Source organism: Leopardus geoffroyi, chromosome D1 (assembly GCF_018350155.1).
Source record: "Leopardus geoffroyi isolate Oge1 chromosome D1, O.geoffroyi_Oge1_pat1.0, whole genome shotgun sequence".
NCBI classification, from domain to species: Eukaryota; Metazoa; Chordata; class Mammalia; order Carnivora; family Felidae; genus Leopardus; species Leopardus geoffroyi.
This window is the reverse complement of record NC_059329.1, coordinates 13,952,647-13,976,552: the sequence shown is the minus strand read 5'-3', so window position 1 is coordinate 13,976,552 and position 23,906 is coordinate 13,952,647. Positions and strand designations below refer to the sequence as shown.

The 23,906-nt window shown below is 49.9% G+C and overlaps 2 long non-coding RNA genes across 2 annotated transcripts in view; one reads left to right on the top strand and one right to left on the bottom strand.

Moving 5' to 3' along the window:
- The window catches only part of LOC123600696, a 313,135-nt gene that overhangs the window by 133,351 nt on the left and 155,878 nt on the right, over window positions 1-23,906 (top strand). Inside the window, exons 2-4 of the long non-coding RNA XR_006713750.1 lie at window positions 16,057-16,164; window positions 18,128-18,295; window positions 19,180-19,299. This is a non-coding gene — a long non-coding RNA (uncharacterized LOC123600696). The remainder of the gene's footprint in view (window positions 1-16,056; window positions 16,165-18,127; window positions 18,296-19,179; window positions 19,300-23,906) is intronic.
- Window positions 7,701-21,250, bottom strand: LOC123600698. The gene is made up of 3 exons (XR_006713752.1): window positions 21,004-21,250; window positions 7,985-8,279; window positions 7,701-7,866 (listed from the first exon to the last, which is right to left on the bottom strand). It is a non-coding gene; the product is annotated as an uncharacterized LOC123600698 (long non-coding RNA).

Below are 23,906 nucleotides of genomic sequence, written 5' to 3'. Positions count from 1 at the left end.
GAGGCATTCCAAGCAGAGAGAACATGGCGGGCCAAGATCCTCCATTGCCCGCTATGACCATCTGCTGGCTCCTCACCAAATCTATGGCCTGTGGGGACTCTGCTCTTCCTTTGCAGTTAGGCGTGGCCTGTATTGAGGTCTGGTCATTAGCATGTGAGTAGAAAGTGATTGATCTGTGCTACTCTCAAGCCTGGCCCACAGAAACTTCCCACAGACTCCTTGCTCTTTTCCCTTCTGCTGACGTTGGTGGTGCCCCCGGGGAGGCCTTGGAGGATTCCTGTTGAAGATGGGTAGAGCTGCTGTCATCCTGTCTGTAAGAGAAGTGAAGAGCAGAGGAGAGCATCTTTCGCCAACCGGAGTATTGGTGTTGTCCTGCTGAGTGAGTGAACGATCAAGTTCTGAGTTGGAGCCATCATGGGGTCTGTTCATCGTAGCAGTTAGCACTGCCCTAACTAATACACACCCAAGCCTCGTCGTCCTCTAGACTCCTCATGCTTGCAAGGACGCATGTGGTATTGGCCTTCCTTGGCAGACTACAAGCTACCGAAGGACACAGACCACACTTTTCATTCATCTCGTCCCCCACACCTGGTGCAAGGTAGGTGCTGCGTAGAGATGTGTCTCATGGAATGGAGTGGAACCAATGTTCGGAGGAATCGTTAGCAGGTGGACTAGCAGTACATTGCTCTCAAAGCTCCACTGTCCCTGCCATGGCGCCCCCTTCCTCCTCCTCAGGCCAGACTGCCGCCCTGGACCTACGCTATAGCCTTGTTCTGACTTTTAAATACAACATGTGCCCTTACGCCTGCTGCTTACATGACTGGAGCCCAAAGGTTTCCCTTCACCTTCAGTGTCCCATGCTGCTGGGCGGTGCATGGGCCTGCTTCCTCTTGCCCTGTCCTAAGCCCAGCCGATACTGGGTGGTGGTCTTTTTTTTTTTTTTAAATATAATTTATTGTCAAATTGGCTTACATACAACACCCAGCGCTCATCCCAACAAGCGCCCTCCTCAATGCCCATCACCCATTTTCCCCTTTCCCCCACCCCCACCATCCACCCTCAGTTTGTTCTCTGTATTTAAGAGGCTCTTATGGTTTGCCTCCCTCCCTCTCTGTTTGTAACTGTTTTTTCCCTCTTCCCTTCCCCCATGGACTTCTGTTAAGTTTCTTAAGATCCACGTATGAGTGAAAACATATGATATCTGTCCTTCTCTGACTTACTTATTTCACTCAGCATAATACCTTCCAGTTTTTTTTTTTTTTAACATCAGGGTGATGGTCTTATATGAAACAATAACTGATAACAGGTGTGTAGCAGATAGGATTAAGATGCCAGGGTTTGAATCCTGACTCCATCCATTTACTAGTGGTACAACCCTTGAGAATCGATGTAATCTCCTTCTGCCTTAATGTCCTCATCTGAATAATCAGGATACAAACAGGACCTGTAGGTAGGTGTATTATGAGCACTGGATGGGATAAAGCATGTAAAACGTTTAGAATAGTGCTTGACACATAGTAAGTGCTCAGTAAATGCTACTGTTACTGTTATTGTTATTGCACTTTCCAGTTCATAAAGCAGCTTCACTGATTCAGTGCATACCCCTCCTACAACCCTGGGAGAGAGAGATCCCCTGTAAGTACACAGGTCCCTCAACACATTCAGATTCAAGCACTATTACTGATAAGTTCAAGGCCGGTTTTTCATAGGCCAAGCTAGTTGGAGAAGCTGGGCCCAGAAAGGTTATAATAGTTTCTGGTACGTGGGAGGATGGGACTCAAACCCAGGTCCTGGGTACGAATCCCACCACAGCCCGCTGGATGTTCTCCCGCTCAGGATGGCAGTACCAAAGGCTTCACAGATGAGGACCTTTGTGTCTAAGGCAGAGTCCTCTTCATGCACACACTCGCTCATGTGCACACACACATACACCAGCGCCTCGGACCTGAGTTCAGGGGACAGGTCTCTCCGTGATACTTCTGTCACTGACCAGTGTCCAGTTCATGTTGCATCAGGACTCTGTCCATCTGGAGGATGTTTCTTTTCAAAGTGGGTTTCTGCCCTTATACCTTGCACCTTCTATTGCTTTCCATTAACTGGTCTGCCTTCCCCAGTTAAAGCCCCAAGTTCTTAGCTTTCTGACTTGTCCTTCCAGGGAAGAGGCCCTCCTATGTCCCTTAGTAGACTCCTCTCACAGACCATAAGTGACTGCGAAACTGACATGATTCCTGCAACTTCCAAGGGGGCAGTAGTGAGTCACCTTGCCATAGGACCTACTGACACTTAGCACCGGTGAGGGCTTCAGGCATGGCTCTGCGTGGGTCGACTAGGACGATGGCCTTAGCAGTGAGCCGTGAAGCTGAGCCTCAGCCCATGCGGTCACGGGACTTGCCTGGCCCGCACTACCACTCACCCTCTAACCCATGCCCCACTTCTCCCGTCGGGGCACCAAGGAACAGACACCTTGTGGCTGTAGATTCGGATCCTGCAGTAGCCTCTCACCTGCTCTTCCCAGACTCCTGCCAGCTCCCCGGCCCGGCCTGTGGGGCCTCCTTACAGTCTCCTTGCGAAGCCTTCTGGGGAGGGTGCCGCTCCAGCATCGAACAGCTGCTCTGGCTGATCCATTTTCTCTGTGCATTTGCAACATACGTAATTAAGAGTTCTGCTGAGGGGGGAAATAAAGCACACCATTAGATTTGTTTAGCATATTACGCCAGGTCTAGTACTCGCCTGGGCCCCAGTGCCACACAAGACATTAAGGTAAGACTCCAGAAACAGCCCCAAGGTTGCTTGATGGGATCTGTTCCGTGTTAATTCTGAGTAAATGTTTGCTATTTGGGTTTTCATAGCTTTGCCATTGGCGGGGATTTTGAAAGGTGGGCCCCTCCACCAAGCCCTTGTTATTTAATTATCAGACCACTTAAAACCAGAGTTCTTAAGGCTTTCCCCATTTGCCCTTTTATTTTGTCTTGCATTTTGCTTGCTTCCTTTCTTTGTCCTGATCCTGCCTTCTTTCTTGCTGTCATCTTCTCATCCCTCTTGCTCTTATCTGTGTCTTTGATGTCCAGATCTGGAAAGTATGCCCCTGGTGGGAGGGAGTGAACAAGGAGTGGGCACCAAGAATCCTGGGTTAAGGATGAGGCCAAACTTCGACATCCTCCTTTGAACCTTCTGCAAGAGAGGATCAGGCATGGCCCCTTGGATGCCACCTGAGGGGCTGAAGAGGAGAGGGGCTTGGAAGACTCAAAGGAGAGATGGAAAAGTTTGGAGCTTGAGGGGAGAGAGCAAGTGGAAAAAGGTTGGGGTCCTTTGTGAGAAGGAGGAGGAGGTTCTCAGGATCTCTGAAGAAGCCAGTTGGTATGGAAACTTATTTTCAACTGGTTTAAGTAGGAACCCATGATGACCACAGGAGTGATGGACGCCCTCACAGCACACTGTGACAGGAGCTGCCCATGGCCCACCCAAGGGCCAGGTTGGGAGAGGCCGCCATCCCTTATGTCTGCATAACAGGAGCAGAGGATGCTGGGAAGGGAGAGGGAATATTGGCAAAGCTTAGCTTGATGCATCATCTTGAGAAGCCATGGTGAGCCTTACACTTGGGCACAGACGTCATGTAGGCCAATCCCAAGCACCAGTCCCCTCTACTCATCCCCCAAATGATTCTCCTTCATTAATAATATGGAGTACACAAGCTTTTGTGGTGCAGGGCCCATTGTAGGGCAGTGCTGGGGGTTAAAATCTCCTTGACTCACTAAGACAGAGTCTTCCTGTATTTCCTGTGCTGCTCTGGTCCCAGAGCCCACTTGGGAAAGCCCAGAGAGCTTGTCCAATCCCTTTGCCACATCATTGCCTCACATATTTGAGGTCACCCATCAAAGTATTTCTGAGTTTGTTTTCCTGGCCCCAACACTGCCCACTTTTTGTCTTCTCAGTATTTATCACATTGCTCACAATGCAGTCCTTGTATGAGCTGTGGTTTAATGTCCGCTAACAGCCTTGTTTAGTTTAGGAGGACAGGAGCTATGTTCTTTTCACTGCTGTAACCTGGTGCCCAGCAGAGTGTTGGCAGATGGGAGGCACTCCGTCGACATCTGATGAGTTAAAGAAGTAATTTGGGTCCCTTTCCTTCCTGGTCTTCTCCCTCTGCACTCTGCAGTTTCTCTGTTTACCTCTTAAAATGTGCTGTTTTAACCAGAGAAGGCCAGAGTAGGACTAGTACCTCCGTACTTGATGCCCCTTTGGCCAACACCTTCTGCGAAGGGTCAGATAGTAAATATTTTAGGTTTGACCAGCCATAGTCTCAGTCTCAGACCGAGGCTGAACTCGGTCGTTACAGCCCCAAAGCAACCATAGACAATACTTAAATAAATGTGTGTGACTGCGTCTCAATAAAACTTTATTTACAAAAACAGATGGTGGGCCAGATTTGGTCTATGAGGCATAGTTGTTTGACCTCTGCTTTAGACACTAAAATCCTAGGAATTCAGAATGGAATTGGATTATAAAAATGCTATAAAAAATAAGCATTTCAGAGCTGCTGGAGCCCAAGCAAGGAGGAGTGAGCAGGAATGATCCCTTGGGCTTATCATGGCCACAGCAGCCTCTGTAGAAGGCAAAGAGTGGAGAGGGTAACTTCAAAGCCTATGGCTTGTCTGAGGTCAGGCTGAGAATGAAGTTGGTCCATTGTTGGAGAGACCACTCCCCACACCCAAGGCTGTGTCAGTGCTGGACTAGGTACTCAGTGAACAGCCAAGAAGAGAGATTCAGTCCAAGCAGTGACGGTGCTCATGAGAGAACAATCTCGCCCTAACAGCAGCTTTAGCATGAGAGAGGCACTTGATGGGTGGCTTTTTAAGCCCCTATGCCTAATTGAAGTGACTGATCATGGTTAAAATCGTGGGGTTTGGGCACAGAGTGGGGATGTGAATGGTGTGTCCATTTGTGCATCTGTATGCATGTAGAATATTCCTGTAAATCTGGAGCTCCTGGGGGTGTGTGCTTGTATGCACACCTATTTCCGTGACTGAACTAACCAGCTTTTGTTGTAACTGTCTGCTTTCTTGTCCATTTCTCTTCCTAGACAGAGACCTCCCTGAGGGTGAGGTCCCTGTTCTTTTTTTTTTTTTTTAACTCCAAGTTAGTTAACAGGCAGTGTAATAATGGTTTCAGGAGTAGAATTTAGTGATTCATCACTTACATGTAACACCCAGTGCTCATCCCAACAAGTGCCCTCCTCAATGCTGTCTTTTTCATCTCTCTATTTCCAACACCAAACAGACTCTTCTCCGGGCCCAAGAGTTTAGTTCAATCTTAATTAAATTGAATTGATGGTGGGCATTTGATACAGGCACGGGGTGGTAGAGGGAGCTGTACGTGGTTGCCTTTGCATGTGGCAATGGCAGACTTGAGTGTGTGTGTGTCCATGCACTGGGGTCTATGTAACCCGTATGCACACACATGTCGAATAGGGCATTCAGAGGTGTGAGCACACACATTTGAGATGTGCATGAAGACGGGAAGACGTCAGAGTATGAGCAAGGGCAGAACTGGTGTCTTATCGGGGGACATGTAATGTGAACATACAGACAGTAGAATATTATGGGATGTTTACATGGAATATGCATACTGATAGGGGTTAAGAGTTCATGTGCCTGGGATATAAGCAAAGGGGATCAAGTATGTATGTGTACATGAGGTGCTTACAAATATATCTGAAATACACATTAAAGTCTGACTTGCAGATAGGCTGGTGGGAGTAGCGGTTTCTGTGAGGATGTGGCAGACATGGAGGTTTGGGGATATGCCCAGGAAGTGTGTATGTAGGGTGGGCACATGCACACATGGCCGGCAAACAGCGGATGTGTACGCAGAAGTGCAGCTGGCAGATGTGGGTGGTTGAGGCTGGGTGTATCGGGGTGAGTGTGTGCAGATGTGGTCTGTTGGAGGTATATGCACATCAGAAGTGTGCACACAGGGTTCAGCTCCCGGTAGCGTATGTAAATAGTTGGGTGCCGTGCCTGCAGAAATAGACAGTTTTGAGGGCACCTGTGATTAGTATCAGTACTGAAGGTGCATCTTTGCGGGGATATATGTGAATAATGGCCTGTTGATGATGTGGTGTCACACACATGAATGTACACGTGGACGGTTGAGGGTGTGGTGACCTGGGCATGTGCGTGGAGACCGAAGCCGTCGAGAGTATATGTGTATGAGGCGTGTACGTGCAGACTGGAGAATGCACCTTGCAGCGTGTGCGTGCGCTCTTTCAAGTGTAGATCCTCAGGAGTACCCATCCGGAATGTCGATTTTCTGAGAATGTCTGTATGGTAGGGTCTGGGCGTGTAGATATGGACTTCTGGGTGCGTGCACGTGGGCGTGGGGTTTTGGAGGTGTGGGTAGGTGGAGGTGCACGTGGTCACCGCCTGCCGGGGACGGTGCTGGCCTTGTGCCTGCCCTGGTGGGCAGCGTGAGCCTGTGTGCTCAGCTGACACTGGTGTCGGGCATGTGGCAAGTGCTCTAAGCCATGCACCTCATCCTTCGATGGACTGAAACTCTCTCTGGGCTGCCTCTGTCCTTGAACCTGAGTGTCCTGGGAAGGGACAGATAACGAAACATTAACTCAGCAGAGGCATCTGAGCCTTCAAGGCTCGGTCTTCTCAGGAACCGACTGCCCAGGAAAACGATTGAAAATAAATAAATAATAATGTTTCTAGGGACCCTTTAGCTGTTTGGGGAGGGAGGAGGTGCAGGTTGGGAAGAGAGAGACTTTGACAAAAACAGAACAACGACAACAACAAAACCCCAGAAAAACAAACAAAGCAACAACATCACGAGGAGAAGGAGAGGGAGGGAGAGAGCAAGCTGACGAGCAATCCAGTGGAACCTGGGGCAGGAGAGCATTATGGTGGTGGCAGCAGCCAACAGGCTGACAAGTTGTGTGTGTTTTACGTGCCCGTTAACCCGCTAACTCAATAAAAGATGCACCGTTATCGCCACCCGGACTTGCCGCTGCTGGGGGAGGTGGCCCAAACTGCCTGCCTCCAGCCTGAGGGTCACAGGGACAGCTACCGTGGGCAGCAGGAAGTCAGGAAGTCACCAACCTGTGAGTGACAGAAATGAGGCAGAACCCCAACGAAACCAGGCAGCAGCACTGCAAAGACTCCAGTCAGCTCTGCCTCTCTTGGGTTCTTTCCTTTGGTGTTAGCTTCTCAAGGGACCCTGTCCTGGCCTGGGGCTGTGCTGTGTGTTTTTGTCTTTTGTTTTTTTAAGAAAGGCCTTTCTAATTTTTTTTTAATGTTTATTAATTTTTTTTGAGAGAGAGAGACCAAGTGCGAGCGGGGGAGGAGCAGAGAGAGATAGAGGGAGACAGAATCCGAAGCAGGCTCCAGGCTCTGAGCTGTCGGCACAGAGCCCAATGCAGGGCTGGAACTCACGAACCATGAGATCGTGACCTGAGCCGAAGCCTGACGCTTAACAGACTGAGCCACCCAGGCGCCCCTGTGGTGTGTTCTTAGGGGAAGAGGGGTGAAGAGTGGTGGACTTGGTGGAGTAGCTAGTGGGGGGCATGGACCCGGGCAGTCATGGCTGGCTGCGGGAGAATTAGGCCGGGCTCGGGCCCGTAATGTTAAGTAGCCTCTTCTGTGAGCTCATTTCCATTCGTGGATGAATGAACCAGAGCCGGTTATCGGGCAAAGGTCGGAAGCGCGTGTCAATGTGTAGTGCTAACTCACCTGCAGAAAGTTAACGTCAGCTTGTTGGCAGGGATGGAGTGAGCACCTACCTCCTTTGTGCACAGACCTGCTCTGGGTGATATGCAGGGTGTACCAGAGATGTGGGCCTTGGTCTCTGGCCTCAGCCAAGGGCCCTCTGGAAGGGGACAGATGAGAAGCAGCATCTGTTAGAGAGAACTCAAGACTGGGGAGTCTTGGATTCTGGTTCTAGCTCTGTGACTTCCTAGCCATGTGCCCATGGAAAAAAGACTTACCCTTTCTGGGTCTCAGTTTCTCCTATTCATTTGCCTTGTATTTTTGTGTCACAGATAAGAGATACATCCAGCTTCCACGATCAAAATAAACACTTGACTCGTCAGCGTTCAGGTTAATAATGGCACCGGAGTCCCTTTGGAAGAGTAGCTGTAGAAAACGAACAGGTCCATGGTGGTGTCTCCCCAGAACAAAGGGCCGTCTCTCCATGGTTAAATTCAAGTCACCCTGCTGACAGATGGAGCAGGACATCAATCTTCAGGCAGACAACTCAATCTCTCTGAGCCACGGCTTCATCTGTAAAGTGGAGACAATGATAGTTCTTAGCTCACAGTCTCGCCGTAAGGCTTAAATGAGGTAATATATGGAAAGCTTTTAGCCAAGGACATAGTAAGCGCCGAATACATATGAGGTGTTATTCTAGGATCTCCAGGGTTGTTTCCAGGAATGTTCTTGGATGTGGATGGTCTAAGTCAGAAAGTTCCAAGGGCTAGATGAGGGCAGGCAAAGAGACACCTGGGTGCACCAACCAGGATGCGTGATTGAGGTGTTCACTCTCTTGGAGGCGAGGGGCAAAGAGTGAGGGGTTGGATCAATGGCCCCCACAGGGGCAAGGGGGAGAGGGAGTAGCTGCCTGCCACAGGTACCAGCACGGAGCTACTTGGGCAACTTGAACCCACCTGACAGGTGGTAGCTATGTGCCTTCCCTTTTCACCCCAGCAACCACAGAGCCCCGGGTCGGCAGTATTTGGCTTTCTGTCCTCTCTCTTGGGCACTGTCCTGCCCACTTGTTACATAGCTGGGTGCTTAGACATCCTCGGTGGCAGGCTACTGGGAGGAGGGGACTGTGTATCCCTACTCCCCTTTCCTTGCAGGCAAGATCATGCTAAAAGTAATTAATAATAATAATAATAATAATGCTATCAGTGATACTACTACCACATTTATTTCATTTTATTATACACCGGCACTTTTCTAAGTTCTTTGCATGTATAAAAACATTTCGTCCCTGTCACCACCCTGTAGGTCAGTGTTATTACTATCTCCTTTTTTTTTAATTTTAATTTTTTTTAACATTTATTTATTTCTGAGAGGCAGAGCGCAAGCTGTGGAGGGGCAGGGAGAGAGGGAGATGCAGAATCCGAAGCAGGCTCCAGGCTCTGAGCTGTCAGAGGCTCAGACACAGAGCCTTTGACACAGAAGCCGAAGCAGGGCTCAAACTCACGAACCATGAGATCATGACCTGAGTAGAAGTTGGTCGCTTAACCCACTGAGCCGCCAAGGTGTCCTATATTACTATCTCTTTTTTATAATTGAGAAAATGAAGGCACAAGACTTAGGAAGGAGCCCTGATCGCCCAATAAATCATGCTCCAGAATCCCTCCCTCCCCTGCGCAGGGAGCCTCTTGTTGGCAAAAGAGCGTGTGCAGGTCTCTGGTGCAAGGCCAAGGCCAAGCCCGAATTCAACACCTTTAAGGAGAAAAGTGTTAGAAGGCAGTACATTCAAATGTTACCAGTGGCGGATGCAGGTCATGACTTCCCTACTTTTTTACATTGTTATTTTCCTTAAGGCTGTTTTCTGTTAAAATGAGAACATTAAACCAAGTTCTGTTACAACAGGGAAGGCACGGTGCTGCTCCCCAAGCTTCACACGGCCTTCTGAGACCCTCAGGGCCACGGGGGAGCTGGACACCGCCACGGAGGCCCCTGGGCCCTGCTGAGCTGCCCCTCAGTGGGCTGGAGCAGCCAGTTGGTTAAATTAAACATCTCAGGCCAGTTTGGGTTGTTTTCTGAAGTGAGAGGCCAAACTCCAGGCTCTGACTCGCTGTCGCCAGAGGGAGTTTGCTGGGAGGTTGGGGCCGAGGCCGCCAGGCACTTTACCCTGCTGCTTCCTGAACAGGTTTGCGCATGAGAGAGGAGGCCTCTGAACTGCCCCAGAGCCAGCGCAGGGCGCCTGCTCAGCTCCCATAAACGCTTTGCAGCCTTGAAGACTGAGCGGTGGATTAGAAATAGAAGGACTAAGGTTTTAGTGGTGTAGACACTCCTCATCCACCTGTGTATCTCCTCACACCAGGGCCCAGACCTCTGGCCCTGCCTCCACCTGACTGCCCATCTCCCCCTCCAACTGCCTTTATGAACCTCCACTCTTCTGGTCCACCCCTGTCCGGGGCCTCTAGGGGGCATGGAGAGTCCAGGGAAGGGTCCAGGCATGGAGGGAGCAAGAGAGGGGTGGGTAAAGAGCAGGCGTGTGCAAAGTCTGGGCAGGCTGGGTTTGGGGGTGCTGGGAGGGCCAGCACAGAGGCCAAACTCTAGGCCTCTCTGTTCCTTCCCCTGGCTGCTGAGACCTTCACCCCATGTCCAGGGCCTGCACCCCTCCTACCCCCCAGCCAGCCTGAACAAGGTGACTGCCTCTGCCCTCATGGAGCTGCCTTCCTCTGCAGACCATCCTGTGGGGAGACAGGAGGTTGTCAGGGGGACTAAGGGGGTCACCTTTGTCTCCCTTAACCTCTAAGCGTGTTGTCGTCGTGAGGTGCGGGGGCTCCCTGGGCCCGGGCATTCTCTGCTTGAGTGTATCGTGTTTATCATGCCTGGTTAAAGATCATTAAAGCCTTTGTTGGGGGAGCTGAGTGACAAGGAGAGTGGATTAATATTAGAACACCCTGTCACAACTGGTGAAAAGGCGGGATTGATTTTATAGGGAGTTTAGTCAGAGCTGCGTGTAAAACCCCTGGGGTCGCTCTGGAGTGTATCCGTCTCTTCCATTAGGAAGTCCCGGCGGGAATATTCAGCTGCAGTGTTTATTACAACCGAAGCTGCATATCATAGATAGAGTATTAGCTGCTTTTATTCAGCTTTCTTGCTCTCGATTGCCCTGGCTCCTAGGGGCTCAGTCCTGTGTACCCAGTCAGCTGCCTGGTCAGAGGAGACAGTCATGGGCTGGTCCCAGGAAGGCACGCGAGTGCGTGTGCATGTGTGTGCTCACAGGCATGCTGGGCTGGAGCTGGGGCAGCTCCAGAGCTCCCCCTTCTGAGGGATGGTGGGGAGAAACTTCTACCGTCCCTGCTGTAGAACTGTCCAGCAGGGCTCATAGATTTCCCTAAGAGACCGTTTGCCTAAGAATTCACCGAATGCTCCTTGGACCAGACACAGCAGAGTGATGGTTTAGACTGCGTGCCAGGCCAGGAGTCAGCTCTGGCACTTATTAGCTGTGTGACCTAGGTCAAATCACCTAACATCTCTGGGCTTGGTTTCTTCATTAGTTATGTCAGGATAAGGAAAGAGGTGCCCACCTTACAGATGTGTCCCATGAATTCAAGGGATATTATGAGCAAAGTGCCTGGCATGTAGTGAGCACTCAATGCAAGTTGATGCTGTTGTGTCATTAGCTAATTATTCTAATGTATTCTAAGTGGGATTCAATCTACAAACATTCAGTTTGGACAAAGCTCTTCTGGAACATCTTCCTTGCAGAAAACATGGCCTACTGGAAGCAAAGGGGTCACGGAGCAGTTTCCATCAGTTCTTCCCCAGTGGGAGGGCTCATGGGACGTTGGGAAGAAGCCCAGACCCAAGCAGGAAAGCTCTGGGGCACTTGGGCTGCTGCATGTGAGACGGTGTGGGACACGATCTGGGCCTGCCAACCCAGCCAGGTGGACCTGGGGCCGGAGGCCAGCCCAGCAGATGTCAGTCACTCACAGCAGATGCTGAGTCTAAGTTAAGACGATGTTTGACGTTTCATCTGCAGAGATAAAAGCAGAAGGTTGGGTGAGTAAGCAGCAGAGAGGAAGCTGGTTACCTACCTGGGTTCTCACACAGGTCAAGAGTCTGAGAGCCAAAAGAATTCATGACTCACTTTTGCCAAACTCCTGTAGTCTTTCTATAAATGTCTATTACAACACTTCACAGGTGGCCTCTTTTCTTTCATAGCACATGGTGTTTAGGAGCCAGATTGCCACTCAATTCTCTGTGACCTCGGGGAAGTTATTCTCTATGCCTCAGTTTCCTCCTCTTTAAAACGGACACATTCATCATACTTACTTCACAGGATTATAGCGAGAGTTAAAGGAGATAATACGTGCAAAGCGTCTAGAACAGCACCTGGCAGTCATAGACCTTCAGGGTCAGCTACCATCAGAGTCCCTACGGCTCTCTCAAGTGTAGAGACCTCTACTCACAGTTTCTATGTCCACAAGAACCTGTCCAGGGCTTGAGCACGTAAGGAGCACACAGTAGGTTTTTTGAACTGTTGAATCAAGTGGAATAGAGCCTTGTCACACCTAGCATGGTAGGGATGACTGGAAACTTCCAGGAAGCAGCAAAGTCCAAGACGAAAGACAGAACAAGGTCAGATGCCAAGTAGGGTATTAGGATAAACAGAGCCGAGGGTAGGCGTGGAGGCGATGGCAGGGGTTTCCACGTCTGGTGAGAGCCCTGTGGTCAAATCAGAACCTAAGAGACAAGTGTTAGAAAAGGAAGGCAGAGGAAGGTGAGGGGCAAAGATAAAAATTTGGCAGTGTCCCTGCTCAGCCCGGTCAGAAGAATGTGAGCACCATCCTTCCACAGGTGGGGGAGAGGCAGACTTGGGGAGTTTGATGCAGGTAGGGTCTGAGCATGGCGCTTGTCCACGGGCTTGCATCTACAGAGACACCCCAAAGCTGGCAAGAGACAGCTGGGGTTCTCGAGGAAGGGCAGCAGCACGGTGAGAAAAGTTAATATTGCAGATGTTGACAGGCAAGACACAGAAATCCAGGCTCTCAGGATATTATAAAAGAAAGAAAGAAAACAGCACTTGTGAGCATTCCCTGACAGCAAATATTGCAAAATCCTTTGTGCAAAATGTTCAAATAATACTAAAAATTCAAAGAAGAAATGAACACATGCCGAATCGCCCCTCCAAGAGATAATCACTGCTAATATTTTGGTCAATGCCTGGCGGCAGGTGGAGGTGTTCATAATCTCCATCAGTGTCCCTCCCTGCACCCCAAAAGAACATACATTCTAAGAAACACACACACACACACACACACACACACACACACACACAACTTGGAGGCTGGTTGGCAAATGCAGTTTCAAAGTGAATCCTCAGTCCTTGCCCCACCCCACCCCCAGACCAGACTGCCACCTTTAAGCCCTACCTTCTATCTGAAACCAACAGAGCCTCTGGCGTTTCTTTATCTAAGGCACACATACAGATTTGTGCATATAAATTTATATAAATGGGCTAAGCCTTCAAATGCTGTTCTGTTATCTGATTCTTTTTCACTCCACAAAATACCCAAGACCTCTTTCCAAGTCAGTACATACAGAGCTACATCATCATTTTTCAGGACTGCATACTATCTTTCCATTTGTCAATTTCATCCTGCTCATTGCCCTGTTGATGGACATTTAGGTTGTTGCTAAAATTTTGCTCTTAGAAACAGTGCTTCAGCAAACATCCTGGTACTGCTATCTTTTAATACTTAGGTGGTTACTCCCACAGAGTAAACTCCCAGAAATAGAATTAGTCAGTGAACAATCATACACATTTTTACATCTCGATACAAAAAACTCTTTCCAGGTTTTCCAGCCATGTAAAAGATTGTCCGACTCCCAGCCATGTAAAAGATTGTCCGTCTCTTCATCCAGGTAACAAAGTAGATTGTGTCAGCTTAAAAAAAAAAAAAACTATGCTGATCGGATATATAAAAATAACATCTCATTCCTCTTCTTTGATTATTCTTGAGGCAAAGTGTTTTTTTGTATGTTTGTTGGCCATTTGTAATTCTTCATCTGCAGTTTTCCTGAATATTAAAAATCACGAGAAAAAAGAACAAACTTAAGAAAAAAAAATTGCAGAAGAATATCCGTGTAAGAGAAAATGTGTACAGTGCATCCCAAAATGATGAAAGGATAGACTGCAGAACATGATTCTAGTATATTTTTACTTAAAGAATATATGGATATGCAAACTCTGAAAACTAAAATGACATTCCAAATGACATTCCAAAGGTTAATGGAAATGATATCTGGGTTGTATTTGAGAAACAGGTGTTTGTCTGTTTATTTGTTAAATGCTTATTCTTGGTTTTCAAGTTTTCTGCCATTAGAATGATTTATAATTTGAAGAAGATCCCCAGAAGTATTAATAAAAGCAGAAAATATCCTTTGTGTAATCTGCACCACTCTGCTCCTCCTTATGTGTAGTCATAAAATGATTAAATTTTTTTTAATGTTTATTTATTTTTGAGAGAGAGAACACGAGCAGGGGAGGGACAGAGAAAGAGGGAGACCCAGAATCCGAAGCAGGCTCCAGACTCTGAGCTGTCAGCACAGAGCACAGAGCCTGACACGGGGCCCGAACTCATGAAATGCGAGATCACGACCTGAGCCGAAGTCAGACGCTTCTAGACTTTTTGACCTAAAAGGACCCCTGCACCTCATTGTAGAAATGAGAAAAGTGCATGCAGTGCAGGCGAGTGAAGTGACCCCGGCCAAGGTGTGCCGGCCCCTGGAGACAGCAGAGAAGTGAGGTAATGCTATGGGACACCAACCAAGAAGGAAAAGACACCCCATCTCCCCACTGCTCCCCTCTTCTAGGGGGCCCCTGCCCCAGTGCGGAACCAGAACCGTGTTGAAACTTTGAAACCACAGCAGCCCAAGCCTGGGTTAGACCTTAGACGTGAACACGGAACTGGTAGTGGAATGGGTTGCAGGAATCTGAAATCCGGAGATTTTAAAGACCAGGAGAGTGAGAGTGAGAGTGAGGTGTAATCCCCCCAGGGGGAGAGAAACGACAGGTGATTCTGAGGTCCAGGGATCCGAGGTGCCGGGCGGCAGGGAGAGGTCGGCACACCCCAGCTCCTCCGGGAGGCTGCCCTCATCCTCAGAAAGCCCACAGAACGGAGCCTGCAGGGTGATCCCACAGCCCAGTGTGCTCCCCCACCAACTCCAGATCGTCCCCAGCTCCCTTTCCTACCGCGCTTCTTCGCAGACCTCAGACCCAGGGTTTTGTTTTGCAATTTGTTGCCGGTTGTGTTTTTTTTTTTTTTTTTTTTTTTTTTTTTTCCCTTCCCTTTCTTCGCAAAGCCTGTCTGGGATTCTGCCCCACGCGGAGGTTGGAGAGAGCAGCGCGGCTGCCTCTGGAAATCTTGTTTCCCCTGCCACATGACATCAGTGGGTTATATTGCAACTTTCCACATGGCTGCCCAGACACAGACAGTTGTGTTTATGAAAATCCTCTTGATACTGACTTGGAGCCTCCCTGGCGCTCAAGGCTCCTTCTCAGGCTGCGCGCCGTGTGTTCTGCTTAGAGGAGCAGCTGACAAAGGGTGGTTTGGAAAGCCGGCTTCCCTGCAGGTGTTCCATGGGTGTGTGTGTGGGGGGCGGGGCGGGGGGACGGCTCCCCTCCACCCAGAGCAGGAACGTCTTTGCCGGCACCGCACTCAGCTCCAGGAGGCCCCAGTTGCCTTGGATCACAGTGTTCCGGATAGCGGGGAGTCGGGGCAGGCAGGGAGCAGAGCAGCTAACCTTTGGGTCAGAACCCCTGGTTTGGCCGATTCAGTTGCTGACTTGCAGGGTGGCTTGGGGTAAACCTCTCGGCAATCTGGGTCTCAGCTCTTACGTTCAGTTCCCTAAAACTGGAAAAGAGATTTCTGTTCCTCTCTACCAGTGGTGAGGACAGGGATTCAGTGACAAGAAATAAAGGGACACATTTGGGAGATAAGCTCAGCTGACTTAGGAAAACCATTTCGACTCTCTGAGTGTTAGCTTCCCCGCTATCAAATCGCTGGTAAAAATGTTCATTCCTCAACCCCCTCTAGTTCTAAGGAAAAAAAAAAAAAATCATGGCTTTATGACTTTTTCAAATCCCTAGCAGCTAACACTAAAAGATCCTTTGGTTAATACTCAGGGACCAAAGTCACCTAGGAAATCTTAACCATGAGTCAAAGCTTGGGAGGGTCAGCTGAGGGTAAATCCAGTGAGTCGTGGCCTTGCACTCCCTTGCCCCATAAGTGGTCCCTACAGGGCAGGGATGTTTGGGGGTATCTAGACTCTCCCTAACCTCAGACAACTCATCACTCCTTTCCAGAACTTCTGGTGCTGGTGGCCACCTGGGATCTACCTCTAAGTTCCTGCTGCCAGACTGGCCCATGGAACATTCTCCGTGTGATGGCTGTCCTGGCTGCCCAACTAGAAGGTAAGTACTGTGGAACCTTGGGGTCTTTTCATCCCCCACACTCCCATGCCCACTGATATTCATTCATTCATTCATTCATTCATCCATCCATTCATCCATCCATCCATTCATTCATCCATTCATCCCAGGCCTTGGACACATAGGGAAGACATGGTCTACTGGAAGTGAACATTCAGTGTCGTTCCTGAGCCCCACTACCCCCAGCCACACACCCCAGGGAATACTAACAAACACAAGGAATAGCAGGTGAGATGTGCCAAGGTCTGCTCTGAGAGCTGTATGTAGATAAATCTCACATTGATCCTGAGAGGCGTGTACTCTCGTTCTCCTGCAATTAATAGTTAAGGAAACTGAGGCACGGAGAGGTTATGTAATGGTCCAAGGTCACACAGTGAGTGGTGAAATCTTGATTCAAATCTAGACAGTCTGACTTCAGAGCTCGGGGTCTCAGCCACCATACTATCTTTTTATTTCACTCTAATGCTCAGAGGAAAGAGAGGAGGGGAGGGATCGGCTGGTGAGGAGGAGATGTTACAGCAGAGTTACAAAGCGTGAATGAGTTCCTGGAGTCAGAATGCTGTGCTCTCTGCAAACAGACGTGACCGAGGCCCTCCACCGGCTAACAGCTGGTGCGGCCCAGGCTGCTGGGCGAGGGAGCCAGTAGCAACTCCGCTCCCCATCTTTCTTCACGGCCCCTTCCTCAGAGGACAGGAGGTGAGGCCACAGGAGCATCCCAGTGGCTCTCACCCTCACATGCAAGCACTGTCATCCCTGTACTTTCTACGCCCATCACCACGAGGTTCCCACCCACTACAGCACACTACCTTTTGGGCACCAGCTTCTTGGAGTCCTACAAAAGGAGGAGAAAATTGTTGGACAGACTGAGAAGGGGTGTCCAGGCCACAGCAGCCACAGAAAGGCACAGGAAGGACACTGGGGGCCCTGAGCACAGAGCAGATGTAGGCCAGGCCGAGAGAGTCCCTTGCTTCCGCCCTCCCAGCCGCTGTTTCTGCCTGCCAGCTAGAGGCCCGCTCAGGATGCGGTGACATTCTTCGCGGGCGTGATTTAGAAGGGGCTGTGCAGAGCGGTCAACCCTTCCTAATGGGCCTGGGTCATAATTCTCAACAACCATCCTCCTCTTCCCCACTCCCACCCTTCCTGTGGCTATGGCTCAGAGACATTTAGGGCAGATTTAAGATCAAAATCAAATCAGATTCACCAAACAAGGTGTCAGGCCAGGCAGGAGGGGCTGGGGGCTCCGAGTTATAGCTGGAAGGCCTGGCAGTTCCTTGGAGACTATTAAGTGAGCATATTTTATGGCCAGACACAATGCTGAGAGAACTGTCCATAAACCAATTACAGGAAACTTGCCCACATGTCTCGGGGAATGCTGGTGGATGGCCGGCTGGTGACGAGGAAGCACACATTCACACCCATCAGGCATGCGTGGGGGTTCCACTTGCTGTGGCCCACTGGCTGGCTCCACCCTTAGGAACCAGGCAGCCTCATGGGTAGGACTACCTTCCTGAAATGGGTCAGCAAGCGTGCCGTGCATTACAAGCAGCAGATTCTCAAGATGGATGGATCCCATTTTACCAAGGAAAAAGTGGAAACTCAGAGACAGGGAGAGTCCGTGCTCGTGGTCACACAGCTCCTGAGGCCTAGGAATGGGTCTCCAGACCCCGTGTTCGGTGCTTGTTCACTCCACGTATGCTCCCAACCAACCTCTCATGGAAAAAGGCAGAAAGCCGATTTCCTCGCAGATTGCACCTGCCACACAGCTTTGAAAGTAAATTTCCAAGAATCTTGCTGGTTGGGCTCCTGGCGTGCACTGGGGTGGAGATCACAGCCTCTACTTCTGTCTCGCGTCCTGTGAGGGACGCCCTAGCCCGGGATGCCCTGCATACCTTGCACCCAAGTCCTGGACCATGAGATGTGAAGAATGTCCCCTCCTCCCTCCCAGAATGCAGGTCTATGGGAAGTCAGAGGCTGTGTTTATTCGCCTGGATCTCATCTCGCACGGTGCCGGGCACACGAGGAGTATTGAGTGCCTGTATGCCAAATAGATGAGTGCCTCGAAACCACCACCCTCTCAATCACTTTACAGAGGAAGAAGCTGGAGTCCACAGAGGTACGGTTACTGGGCCAGAGTCACACAGCGAGAGACAGAACCAGGCTGGGACCCAGGTCTTAGTCCCCCCTGCCCTGTGCTCTTTGGGCTACAACTTGTTGCCCTCTAGGTGGGGTCCTCCCGGGCTGAATAATTGATGGAGAGTGAATGCTCTGCTCCCCTCCCACTGGGAAAACCCAGAGGTGCCCTCCATTCTGGCTATCGGGCTCCTGCTTTAGAGTGGGTGGGCTCTGGGGGGGAGGGGTTCCTCTTATGCGGCCCTGGGGAGCCCCCATGGCGCCCCTCCTCTCTGTAGGCCCCAGCCCTCCATAAGCATCCGCTCCTCCTCCTCCAGCTCTCCTCGCTGGACACCTCTGAGGACCTGGGCAAGGCTCAGGGGAAGCAAAACCCAGGGGACCCAGCTGCCTCCCTGTCAAGTCCAGCTGCCCCGAGCACTGACGGCTTGACAAGTGGCATTAGCATAAAAACCTCAGCAGTAGCAGCTGCCGGCTCTGTGCCAGAGCCCTGGGCGTCCCTGCTCCGTGCCATTCACTGTCACCGGGGGCGGGCACCTGCCAGCCAGAGGTGCATGGCTGTCTCTCACGCCAGGCTCCTGGACTCTGGGCATCTGCTCTCCGGGCTCTGGCTGAAGTTCTTCCAACAAGCCGGCAGTCCACTCAGACCCTTCTGAGTCCCTTTCCCAGGGGTTAGCAGCTTCGCTGCCTCTGTCCCCAGCGTTTCCTTATTCTTAGGAGGGCCCCCAATTCCCCAGTCCCCTCCACTTTCCTGACGGGAAAATTCTGCTCTGGCAGCGTGATTCAGCCTAGTTTCTCCCCCAAGTGCCCTGCACTTTGCTTTTTAAATTCAGCTGCCTCACAGCTAGGATGCCCTGTGTCCACCCCCAGCTTCTTCCAATCCAGGCTGAGAAAGGGGCCCATGAAGTGCTGCTGGGATGAGGACCTGGGTCTCGTTCAAGAGCAAGGGCACACACGTCCCTGGGTCTGCGCCTAACACTACTGCGTATGGTGAGTCTCTGCACTGTGGGAGGACATGTGTGAGGCACCTTTCACTCTGCTTACCAACAAACTGTGGGACCTTCGACGTTAAACACACACAAGAGGGGACCCGAAGGCTGGGGTGGTGCAGGTGGGAGGCTGGTGCCAGATGGAGTGACCTTCCCCCTTGGAGCCCTCACCCCTAAGTGCGCTGGCCAAGGTCTTGTTGCCCCCTCTCCGACCTTTGTAACTCGGGCCTGAAAACCTTCCCTCAGTTTCCATAGCACGGGCATTATAAAAACAGAGCCTAACTGTGGGAAGACAAAAAGGCAGCAATTACAGTTAAGCAAAGAGCCTATGAACCCTCCTCTGCTTTGAGTCCTGCTGGTCACCCCGGGGCTTTCTACCTGGAGCTTGAAAACATGGAGGTGGCCCATTGTCCTCCCCTGCTCCTCTTCCTCCCCTTCTTCCTCCTCCTCCCCTTCTCCTCCCCCTCTTCCCCTTCCTCCTCCTCTTCCTCCTTCCCCTCCCCCTCCTCCCCCTCCTCCCCCTCCCCTTCCTCCTCTCCCTCTTCCTCCTCCCCCTCCCCTTCCTCCTCCCCCTCCCCTTCCTCCTCCCCCTCCCCTTCCTCCTCCTCCTCTCCTTCTCCTCCCCCTCCTCTTCCTCCTCCTCCTCTCCTTCTCCTCCCCCTCCTCTTCCCCCTTCTCCTCCTCCCCTTCCTCCTCCCCCTCTCCTTCCTCCTCCCCCTCCTCCTCCCCCTCCTCTTCCTCCTCCTCCTCTCCTTCTCCTCCGCCTCCTCTTCCTCCTCCTCCTCTCCTTCTCCTCCCCCTCCTCTTCCCCCTTCTCCTCCTCCCCTTCCTCCTCCCCCTCTCCTTCCTCCTCCCCCTCCTCCTCCCCCTCCTCCTCCCCCTCCCCTTCCTCCTCCTCCCCCTCCTCCTCCCCCTCCTCCTCCCCCTCCCCTTCCTCCTCCTCCCCCTCCTCCTCCCCCTCCTCCTCCCCCTCCTCCTCCCCCTTCTCCTCCCCCTCCTCCTCCCCCTCCTCCTCCCCCTCCTCCTCCCCCTCCTCCTCCCCCTCCTCCTCCCTCTCTTCCCCTTCCTCCTCCCCCTCCTCCTCCTCCTCCTTCTCCCTTACACTAAGGATCACTGGCCTTCTTGGGCCTTTGTGATGTTCTTCCCTTTGCCTGAAACCCCACCTCCTGGGGCTCAGAGAGGCCTTCCCCAACTCACAGCCTTGAGGAGTACCCTGCTTCCCTCTCACTGTCGTGGCATCATGTTCTTGTCTTCCACAAATTATTAAATTGTATACTTTTCTTTTGCAAATACATTTCATATTTTAAAGTACTTATCAGTAAACACGCCCTTCTTTTCCTTTTTTAAATTAGTTTTTTTTTAAGCCAAAGGAATACATACACAGAATTTAAAAATCAAATTATGTCAAGAGATTTTTCATGGCAGGCAGCTGGCCCTGATCACATTCCTCCCACCCTCCAGAGATAACCACTTTCAACTCTTGGCTGTTTCTCCTTGCCCTTCACCCAAATAATATACCCAGCTTCTACTTTCCCCCTAACATTTTATTACAAAAATTTTCAGATGCATACCAAAGTTGAAATAATTTATAGCAAATACCCATAAACCCACCATCTAGACTCTACCCTTAACATTTTGTTATATTTGTTCTATCACATAACTTTTTAATTTTCCATCCTTCTACCCATCCATCATTCCATCTTACCTTTCCGTGCATTTCCAAGTGAGTTGCAGATGTAAGTACATTTCATCCTTAAACACTCCACCAAGCGTATCATTAGAATTCACTATTTGCTGGTGGTTCCTTTTTTCCCCCTTTTGAAATAGATTTTACGTGCAATGAAATGTGCAGATCTCCGGTGTAGCAATCCATGAGTTCAGACCTAGGCATACAACTATGTAACCAAACGAAACTATGACCCTTAGTCAGAACTTTACCGTTCCCCTGGGGAGTTTCCTTACGCACCTTCTTGGTAAGTACTGACTGCTACCCACATAAAGCAGGTGGCTACTGTTCTTTCTTCTTTATTTTTTTCCACTCTCTTTTCTGACAGAACTATTTTTGACCTTGTCTAGCGGTTTCTTATTATGGCACGAGTCTTAGCTCATAACTTTCAGTTCCCATAATATACTTATATCACACTTTAAAAAATTAAATCAATACTCTTCTTACAAAAGAGTAAGTAAAAACGGTTCACTCCCGAGACAGTACTATACTCAATGCTGATTATGTTTCCTCTCTTGTGCAACTTTATGCTTTTCCTCATTTTTGACTTGCTTTTCTGTACCTGTCTCATAATTTTTTCTTTATGATTCAACAGAACTGGGAAACCTCTGTTGCTTTTGTCATATGAGCGAGTGTATCAAATAATCTATAACTTACTTTTATTATTTTTTTTTCCAGGGAGACTGCCCTCCAATCTCTTGAGGGTGGCTCCCTGCTGCTCCCTTTCTCGAAGCTTTTAGGAGGCTCTCATCTCTGGTGTCTGAAACGTCACGATCATATGCCTTGGACCTTTAATGACCCTTCATTCTGGAAACCAACATCTCTCAGTATGGAGAAATTTTCTTCTATTATTTCTTTGATAATTATCCCGTCCATTTTCTCTAAACCTTTCTAGAATTTCCAACGGTCAAATGCGGGACCTTCTGAACTGATCCTTAGTGTTCTCATTTTCTCTCCCATTATCTGTCTTTCTCTTATTCTCTTTCTTTCTGTTCCACTTTGGGGGAAATGTCCTCTATTTTATCTTTCCGACCTCTTATTGAATTCTGAAATTTTGCTATCATTTTTAATAGCCAAGAGCTTTTCTCTGTGCTTTGATTTTATATATGGTGTCTGTATATGCTTATAGTTTGTATCTATCTATCTATCTATCTATCTATCTATCTATCTATCTATCCATCCATCCATCTATCCATCTTTCTCCCACTTTATTTCAGGTGAAAGGTCTGCTTTTATCTCTCTGAGAATATTGATTATATATATTTTCGAAGTTTTTTTCTCTTTCTGACCATGTCTGTTTCTTCAGAGTTCCTTTCCTTTTTTTTTTTTTTTTTTCTTCCTATTTTCTTGTCTGGTCTTAATGGTGGAGGCTTTCCTAGAATGTCTGGTGATCCTCAGTTGTCCATATTTAAGATTGTAAGTCATTAGAAAACACCTGATCGGCAGCTCTATGGTCATGGCTGGGTCCTGTTTACTGGTGGGATTCACCACAGAGGGAATGGACAGGGCGCTGGCTTTTTCTTCAGGGGACACTCAGTATTGCCCTTTACCCTCTTTGTCCATTCAGTTTTTCCAGAGAAGAATTCTCTTGACTCTGTCAGGGGTGACTCCGGCAGGGGTGAGGGATGGAAGTTCAGGGATATCCAGGCTGTTGCCATTATGAATGCTCAGTTGGGAATGGAGAGTGAGGATCTCACTGCTCAAGATGCAGAATTTAACCTAAACATCCTGTTTTATGCCCAGTGCCGATACTTTACTCTCATCTGTCGATGCACATGGGTCCCTGAGCCCAGTGCTCTCTGGTTCAGTTTCTTCGGAGGATGGCTGGTCCCTCACCTGCTGGCTCCCTGCTCACCGTTGAGGAGAAGGCTGCTTCCCTGACTGCACAGGCAATGGAGGGGATCCTGGAGGTCTAACCAGTGCCCCTGTTTAGCCCCATCCCAGCTTCTGCTGTGCCTCATGCCCCTGCTTCCTTAGGACTGGGGTGGAGGGCAGTCCCCAGAGGCCACATCTCTTTTTCCAGGGACATTTCCCTGCAGACAGGGTCATTTACATTTCCTCCCTTCTATTAAGCCTGTTGTCACTCTTCCATTTGCTAACACTTGTCCTATGCCTCAGACATCTTTCCCACTTGCCTTTTCCTGGTCGGTTTCCAATGACTTGAATTTCACGTTAGTGTGATTTCAGGAGGGAACAGTGATAAAAAAAAAAATGGTGATCAATCCACCATGTTTAGCCTGAAGCTTTTAGTTAATATCTGCCCCCTCACACAAGATTTCAAGAGCCCCATAGGTAGGGATTCTGCCTGCTTTGTTCAACACTTTTCCCTGCACTTAGCAGCATGCCTAACTCATACTTGGTTCTTAGAAAATACTGACTACATTAAAAGTGTGGAGGATGGGAGGTTTTATATGTTCTCTTATTTAGCGGTATCTATCGCACTGGATGTGGGGAGGAGGTCCTCAGTCTCCTCCTCTGAAAAATGAGGAGCCTGGGTCTGAATGGGGGTTATCAGATGATCAGATGTGGTGGGGAGGGTCATACCTGTGATGGCAGGAAAAAAAAAAAAACCTCACAGGTGGACCATCTCTTGATTCCACCAACTCGAACGTTGGAGCATTACGGAGACTGGCTGGATGCCCCCTAGAGAGGGGTGGGCGAGGGGTCCTGGGTGCCTGGCAGCAAAGAGGAAGGATCTGGCTCCAGCCCCAAGCCCTTCCCACTGTCCCCTTACCACACCCCCTTCCCAGAGCAGGTCTTGTGTCTCAGCTGGAGGGAAGGGGATGTCAGTGGGCACCGGAAACCTCTTTCCTACCTCCAGAAGGCCGGGGAGGGCTGCAGACCTCCGCACGGAGCCCAGATGCGGGTTGAGGAGCTAAAAA